General features: G+C 37.5%; 1 pseudogene across 1 annotated transcript; it reads right to left on the bottom strand.

The window, feature by feature from the left end:
- Window positions 1-7,468: 7,468 nt before the first annotated feature.
- On the bottom strand, window positions 7,469-8,089 carry LOC308431447 (large ribosomal subunit protein eL15-like; annotated as a pseudogene). Its single transcript has one exon. The product of its transcript is annotated as a large ribosomal subunit protein eL15-like (transcript).
- Window positions 8,090-9,027: the final 938 nt, after the last annotated feature.

Here is a 9,027-nt window from a genome sequence, read left to right as displayed (position 1 = left end):
AAGGAGCTTGATGGGGAGAAGATGCAAGGTCCTGCTGTTGATCCAAGACTCCTGCTCTTCATCCACTTGCACCACAGATGCGCTCCCCGTGCACACTGTCAGACATGGACTTGGATTTTTTGGGGATGTTTGAGACTCAAGATGCTAAAGCTCAAATGAGCTTTTCTTACATCCAAAAGGCAGTTAACACAAATGGATGTTCACTCTGTCTCTGGCCATTGTCAACCCTTAATTTTCTAGTTCTTACTACCAACTAGAATTTCTGCAACCATGATTTAATTTTAGCAGACACAAAACTTAAAATTATTGGACTGTTAGAAAAGAATTTTCCTATCTTGAAATGGGATTACAAACAGTATAAAACATCTCTGGATTAACTATAATATTTTATAAAATACTAACATTTTGTCCATAACTTCTTCAAGTTTCTTTATTATATTTCCCTGAATTTGCTGAACTTCTTTCTCAGTCATGGTTTTATACTGTTATTACATGCATAACCTTTAAATAGCATACTGCATTTTCAGTTTTTATTCTTTATAAAATCTATTATATTGTATGTCACATTTTGAAACTTTACTTCATTTTTTTATACTTAATGCACCTTGTGAATTTATTAAGGCTGAAACATGACTATTTCACCGATGGTAACAATATTCTGTATTTTATTAATCTATCTCACAATGAATACTGAACCTTTATCCAATGATTTTGCTATTACAATGTTGTGACATTCTTTTCCTAATCTCTTTGAGTACATGAGAGAATCTTTCTTGTTTCCCAAGCAAGACACAAAGCTACAATGTTAATAACATTGATATGTTTATTACCTCAAAAATAAAATTTCAGTTTTGAACATTATGTTCTCATTGGGTTACAAGTGTACACACACACACACACACACACACACACACAACTTTTCTTACTGATTATGGTGATGTTGTATGTAAAAAAGCAGAGATCTTTTATTCCTACAAGGTTAAATTATCTAGTCTACACTGATATTTGCTTTCCCCTTTATTACATATTAAGTTTCTAAAATCTGGAGTTGTTTTGCTAATTTATTCCACTAATCTTCTCATCTATATCTGTGAAGACTATGCTGCCTTAGTAAGAACAGTTTTATAGTTTTTGTTTCTCTTCTAGAAAAAAAAATCTTCTCGTTCAAAATTGTGTTTTTTCTTTTTCTTGTGCTTTATTTTTTACAAAATTATTCATTGTGTGGATATTCTGGAAATGGCATCAAACATGCCCCGAAAATATCAGCAGAACCAGTGTAGCTTAAATGTCATTATAAAATATTCTTTTTATATCAAAACTATCTCAGTTCAAGGCCAGCCTGGTCTACAGAGCTAGTTCTAGGATATCCATGGCTACTTTAAGAAGCCTTAGATAGGTTGCCTTTGGCTATAAATGTGACCAAAGTATGGCTAGCAAGTCACTAAACAGCTTCCTTTCAGGTCCCCTGCTTCATTGCTTGCCTCTGGGTTCTTGTCTTGAGGGCCTGCCCTTGCATATCTCAAAGATGGAACCTTATATGGTATTTCAAATAATTCCCTTTCTCCACAAGTTGCTTTTGGCCATGATGTTTTATCATAGCAATAGAAAGCAAACTTGGACAAGTTTTATCCAGAAACTGATACCAGAAAGCGAGTATTGTTGTAAAGGACCTGGCTGTGTATTTTGGAGGAATGTGGAAGACTTTGTTGGTTCATACTAGAAAAACAAAACAATCAACCAAACAATGGTGCTATAAGTAGAATTTAAAGGAACATTCCAGTAGAAGCCTAAAAGGCAGTAGTGTTGGAAGAATGTAATCAATGGAGGCCTGGGTTAAGATGTTTCTGGTAAGAATAATGCCCAGAAATTGAGTATATGTTTAAAACATGCATAAACATGAGAGTGTGCAGAAATGGCACGTGTGTAAACATTTGCACATATGCATACATGTGACTGTATTTGGAAATATCATGCATGTGAATATGTGCACAGATACACTGACTTGTGACCTTGCTCAAAAATTGTATGCATGTAAAGATGTCTAAATGCTGACAGGTGATTATGCTAGGCAACTCTATGTGTGTGAACATGTGCATAGCATAGCTCTATGCTAGAAAAATGCATGTATATGAATGGTGTGTCCATGCTGACATGTGACCATGCTCAAAAATTGTATGCATATGAACATAATAACATTTGATCATGCTTTGAGACTGAATGCATATGACCATGCTTGGAAATATCATGTGTATGAACATACATGTGCACAATGACATATAACTGCTCACAGAAACTGCATGCATGTGTACATGCATACACACACACTAACATGTGATCATACTTTGAAAAAGCATTCGTCTGAACATGTACACACACACAAACTTGTTACTGTGCTTAGAAATTTTATGCACGTGAAGTTAAGGTTAGAGTTATTTCTATAGTTAGGATTAGAGCTAGGTCAGTGTTAGGGATAGAATTGGGGTTAGAGATAAGGTCAAGGTTATAAGGATATAGTAGTTAAGACTAGGCTAAAGTTTAGGATTAGAGTTAGGGGAATATTTCTAGGGAGATGTGGTCTAATGCTTTGAACATTTAGTACATTTTCTCATGTTGTGGTGACCCACAACCATAAAATTACTTTGTTACTACTTCATAACTGTAATTCATTACTGGTATGAATTATAATGTAAATATCTGGTATTCGATACCCCCAAAGAGGCTGCTAAAGGTCGAGAACTTCTGGTAGAGCTATAATCAGAAATGTCCAGGCCAGTTTCAGGATTAGGACTATGACGATGGTTAGGGCTTAATTTAGAGTTTAGCTTATTATTAAGGCTTGGATAGGGATAAGATTGGAGCTAAGGTTAAGGCTATGTTTAGATCTAGTTTAGGTTTAGGATTATGGTCAATGTTTGCATTAATGCTAGGGCATTTCCCTAGGTATCGTTTTATGGTTATTCCTGAGGTTAAGTTTAATTTTAGAGGTAGAATTAGGCTTAGGTTTATGGCCACTGTTTGACTTTTGTTTTTTATTAGGCTTAGAGTAATGGTCAGAGATATATTTTTATTGGGATTAAGCTTAGAACTATTGTTACTTATATTGCTGTTGAAGGTTATTGGTAGGGCTAGAGACAAGGTTACCTTAAGGTTAATTTTGGAGATTGGTTGGGGTTATTGGCATTGTTAGGGTTGAGGATGGGGCAGTGTCAGGGTTGTGGTTAGAGGTAGATTTGGAATTAGGCTTAGGTTTAGTGTTAGGGTAAGTGTGGGAGCAAGGTTAGCTCTAGTCTTACAGCTAGATTCAGCATTTGGATGAAGCCAAGAGTTAGTGATTGGTTTGATATGAATGCCATAATTAGTTTTAGAATAAGAGCTAGGGGTAATGCTTAGCTCTGACCTAGTTCTACCATTCTCATTATAGATAACATTAGTGATAGGCAGAAGGTAAGTGCTAGTTTAAGAGTTAGGTACGTAGGCCAAGAGGGATGGGGAGGAATCAGGTTAGGACTGTTTTATTGTTAGAGGTTGGGTCTTGGTTAAGTTTAGATAGGAATGGAATTAAGGTTAGGGCTAGGCAGGGGACAGCAGGGATGGGAGTGGGATGCTAACACAGTTCAAGGACAAAAGGGGTTTCTGGGCCAGGTCTGGAACTAGGCTCTGGGTGTTCAAATGGTAGTGGGCAGTGGGAAATGGGTGCAAAAAAAGCAACTTACTGTTAAAGGTGTCTTGTAAACAAGGAGAGTTATGGAACGTATCTGGAGCAAACTTCCCTAACCCTCACCTTAATCTTATCCCACCCTTGCTCAAGGACTGATCCTGACCCAAACTGACCCAAACACCCTATCTAAATTCTCTCTCTAACCTCAGATCTAAACTTTACTGTAAAAATCGTCCCAACACTAATGCTGGCACTCAACTCTGTCTTATACCAACCCTAAGACTACTCTAAACCTATTCTAAACCTTGCTCAAAGTCTAATCATAATTCTTGTATTAACCATAGCCCCAGCCCTAAAACTAATCTAGCACCAACTCTTACCCTAACCTTGGGTACATTCTTTTTTCTTTTATTGGATATTTTCTTTATTTACAATTCAAATGTTATCCTTTTCCAGTTTCCCTTCCAGAAACCTCCTATCCCATCCCCCTCCCCCTGCTTCTATGAGGGTGCTCCCCTAACTGCCCATTCCCTCATGCCTCCCTGCCCTGGAATTCCCCTAAACTGGGGCATCGAGCCTTCATAGGACCAAGAGCCTCTCTTCCCACTGATGCCTGATAAGGCTATCCTCTGCTACATATGTAACAGGAGCCATGGGTTGCTCCATGTGTGCTCTTTGGTTGGTGGTTTAGTCCCTGGGAGCTCTGGGTTGTCTGTGGAGCAAAGACTGAAGGAAAGGCCATCCAGAGACTGCCCCATCTGGGGATCCATCTCATATAGAGTCACCAAACCCAAACACTATTGCAGATGCCAAAAAGTGCTTGCTGACAGGAACCTGATATAGCGTCTCCTGAGAGCCAGAGCATGGCAAATACAAATGGGGATGCTCACAGCCAACCATTGGACTGAGAACTGGGTCCCCAATGGAGGAGTCAGAGAAAGAACTGAAGAGCTGAAGGGGTTTGCAAGCCCATAGGAAGAATAACAATATCAACCACCCAGTTTCCCCAGAGCTCCTTGGGTACATTCTTAACTCTATCCTAAACATTTTCTCTAAACCCTAAGCCTAGCATTAACTTTAACTGTAAACACAGCTGCAACCCTAACCACAATACTCTACATGGCTCTAATTCTACCTATGATCCAATAGTATATACAACGCTTTATCCTTAATTATAGCTAAAAAATCTTTCACTAAACATTTTCCTAAACAAAGCTTTAAATATAAAATTTAGCCATAGCTCTAAGTATAAAGCTAATACTAACCATTAGCTTTAGTTATCATCTTATATATACCAAGACCTTATCTAAACTCAAGCCTAACTTAAACCCTCACCATAGCTGCAATTCAAACACTAACCAGAGATACCACCTGCCTTGCTGTAGGAGAAACCCCTGTGCACTGCTTTGCCAATGCACCTGTATATGCTGAAGCTCTAGTAGTTTGGTGTGCTCAGCTTACTCATACATGCATATGTGCTATTTTAAAATTCATGGACAACGCTGTGCTCTCCTGCACTAGTGTGCTCTCCTGCACTAGTATACTCTCCTGTACTAGTGCAATCATGTGCACGGCATCAGATCCACGTGTCCCTTTCTTAATGTCTTCTTTCCTTTCTTATTTCATCTCACTTTAGACATTTTTAATTCTCTTTTTAAAATATATGAGTACACTGTAGCTGTCTTCAGATGCACCAGAAGAGGGCATGTGATCCCATTACAGATGGTTGTGAGCCACCATGTGGTTATTGGGATTTGAACTCAGGACCTTCGGAAGAGCAGCCAGTGCTCTTAGCCACTGAGCCATCTCTTCAGCCCTTTATTCTTTCTTATATGTGTTTTTGAGATCCTAATTTTTCCCTTCCCCTTTCTCCCTCCAAACACTCCCATATTCTTTCCAGTTGCCTTTTAAAAATATTTCATCCTTTCCTCTCTTCTACTCTTCCTGAATTTTCTTCCAGAGTCCTTTTCTTTTTCCTTTCTTCCTTTTTCCTTCCTTCCATTATTTCCTTGCATCATCCTGTTTTCCTGTGTTTCTCTCATTTCTATCTTCCATTTTTCCTTTCTTCCTCTTTTTGTCTCTTTGTTTTTCTATTGTTAACACTCATACACTCTTTTTTAAAAAAAATTATTACGTATAAGTACACTGTAGCTGTCTTCAGACACACTAGAAGAGGACATCGGATCCTATTACAGATGGTTGTGAGCCACCACGTGGTTACTGGGATTTAAACTCAGAACCTCTAGAAGAGCAGTCAGTGCTCTCAACCACTGAGAGCATCTCTCCAGCCCTCATTCTTTCTTTAATTCTGTTGCCCCTTGTTAACTTTCTTTTTCTCTTTCTTTTCTACTATCTTTGTCTTTCTTTTTTTCTGTTCTTTCTTCTTTCATTTTTATTTGTTGTGTTTTTCTTCCTGTCTTCCGTTCTTTGCTTCTGTCTATCTTCCTTTCTTCTGTCAGCTTTCTTGTTTCTTCCATTCCTGTCTCTTTTGTTCTCTAGATTTCCTGTCTTTACTTTCTTTCTACCTTTTTTTCTTTATCTAATTCTGAGGGGCTCTGAATTTAGGCCCTTCCCTCTCCCCTACTAAGCCATTAGATTACATTCCTAAGGATAGCCCCAAGGTCTATTGCCTCACTTTATTGTGCCTGACTCACTCCTTAGGATGATCACCAAGGTCTAACTATAAAACTTCAAGATCCAGCAATCAAAACCATCCCCCATTTGGCTACTCTAATTTGCCAGGAGCCTTCAAGGAGAGGCTAAAAACTAGAAGATGGTCTTCCTGAGATGGTTTCCCCATGGATTGTAGAACTACAATGGATGATCTCTTCTGGGCAAGGTTGAAGGGACTACATTTTAGGAAAGATTGCTGCTATTAATATGCCTTTTCTATATATATTATTTGCCCATGCTTGTTTCAGCAGATCAATGAAAATTACCTCTCCTGTAGTGATTCTATATAAACAAATAGATGATTTCTTAATTTTTAATAATGATCCTATAAAAATTTCTAAAATTGTACTAGTAATTATTAAGCAAAGCCCTCTCTCATATGAAAACTGAAATTAGAATTCTGACAGTCTTCATGAGTCACCAGTTAATTGTTTCTGAGATAGAAAGGAGGTATTTGTAACTTACAACACATTCCAAGAGGTTGTAAAGCAATTAACCTAAGGTCATAAAATAGAACTAATGATTTATTGTAGGTGCAAGAACAGAAGATAAAATTTTGACTGGGTTTATCTATACAACACTTCAATGATAACTTAGTCACAAAAATTATTATTTTTAACTCTCCATGAACCTGTGAAGTTAGTGACAGATAACCAGATAATGAATATCTAATCTTAATGGGAACATGTATAAACATCTCTGTTGTAAATTTCTTATTCAGTTTATGATTTTAATTTATGTGTAAACTCATAATGAACTTTTTACCATGTGATCACATATTCTGAAAGATGTATAAGTGCTCAGGACAAAGAGAGCAGAGAGATTTTTTTTTTTTTTTAGAGAGAAATTTTGGAGAACTTAGAAATAAAGATTAAATTCACTTTTCAAAGTGTCCGTTTTTCTTCTTGCTACTTTCACTAGCAGCAGATCCCCAAACTTTCTGTTTGCTTTTTTCCCTTCCTTTCTTTAATTTTTCTTCACTTCCTTATGTTTTTTTCTGTCTTTATTCTTTATATTTTCTATCCTTCCTGTCTTTTACTTTATATTGATTTCCCTCCTCCATTATTCCTATTGTTCTAAATTGTTTATTGGATATGAATTTTACAAATATTATGTGTATTAGCAGGAACAGCAAAGCTAGAGAGTACTGCGCCTTCTCCAGGCTGCACAGCGAGATCCACCAAGTGTGGAGGAACTTGTGACCTTTTCCAAAGCCACGGCTCTTTCAAGCCCTAAGATGTCAGCCCATGCATCTCTCTGTGCGTTTGCACTTGGTTTGGGGATCCACTGGGCGTTGGGATTTCTTCTGATAGCTTTATGAAATGGATCAATGAGGATAACCTCAAAAAGTGTATATGTCGAATCTTTACCACCCAGTAGGAGGAATTCAGGACTCTCAAAGCCCCACCAATGGTGCCCTGCTCTCCCCAGCAACAGACTAAAGGCTTTGAGCAAATTTCAGCTGGTTAACACCATAGTGGATAGGCTTGCTGTAAACTGCACCCTTAGAAACCAGGGGTTTGCGACCACAACGGCTAACACAAATCCTGTAAATGACATAACCTCGCTTAGCCTTGTATCCCAGTCTTCATTATCAGGCCGGGTGGGGCGAGGGGCCCTGTGCAGTGTGGATAGCTGTCATTATGGCCAGCCAGGGACCCTCAGAAGAAAGTTCATCTTCCTCCATAGCTCCTGGATGTATTTGTATTGATGACTGCCACCAGAGAAAGGGGATTTTCCCCTTTTCTTCTTTCTCATTTAACTTCTGTCTTCCTTTCTCTTCTTTCGTTCTTTTTTCTTTTATCTTTCTCTTCTTTTTTTCTGTCCATTTTTCTGTCATTTCTTTCTGTCTGTCTTTATTCCAATCTTTCTTCCTTTCTTTATCCTTTTTTCTGACCTTCAACCTTTTTCTTTCAGTCTCTTTTATTCTTTCTGTATTCATTTCCTCTTTTCTCTTTTTGTTTTCTTATTTTTATGTTCTTTCTCCATTTTGATTCTTTATTCTTCTATTTCTTTCTTCTTTCTTATTTTCCTTTTCATTTTCTGTCTCTTTTTTCTTTTCCTTTTTATCTCATTTTTTCTTCTTTTCTTTGTTTCCCCATTTCTTTTTCTATCTTTCTGCTTTTATTTTTTTGTTATTTTGGTTTTTTCTTTTTATGTGTTCTTCTCTTTTATTTTTTTCTTTCTTGCTTTTTTTGTATGCTTTTCTTTGTGTTTCTTACCTTCTTTTCTTTTTGCCTTTATTTCTGTCTTTTTTTCTTCCTTTGTCTTCATTTCTTTTGTTTTGTTTTTCTTTCTGCCTTCCTTCGTTCCTTTCTGTCAATTTTTAAAATTATTATTATTACTTCTGTTTGCTGTTGTACTAGAGCTGTCTGAGTGCTGCTCTCCCACGTCATTCATATGCATTGATGTACAAATTCATCCAAATGCACAGCTCTCCATTGTGTTTGCATCTATACCACGTCCCTGCACACGTTCCTAGTAGTACATCCTCATGCATTTCTGTATCACCGTGTCCCTATTTACCTCTCTTCTAGTTCCATGCATTATCTGCAGCGTTGTAAGAGTATATACATAGACACTCTGCTGCTTGGACATCCATGTGCCGTGCAGTATGAGCTCAATCATGTGCTTCGTCCATGTGCTTTGCTGTGTTAGTACAAGCCTTTCTCTTGTGCTGCTATAGAAGTATATCC

This window comes from Micromys minutus (assembly GCF_963924665.1).
Source record: "Micromys minutus genome assembly, chromosome: 17".
Classification (NCBI taxonomy): Eukaryota; Metazoa; Chordata; class Mammalia; order Rodentia; family Muridae; genus Micromys; species Micromys minutus.
Note: the sequence above shows the minus strand (reverse complement) of the source record. Positions and strands in the feature narration are given on the sequence as shown.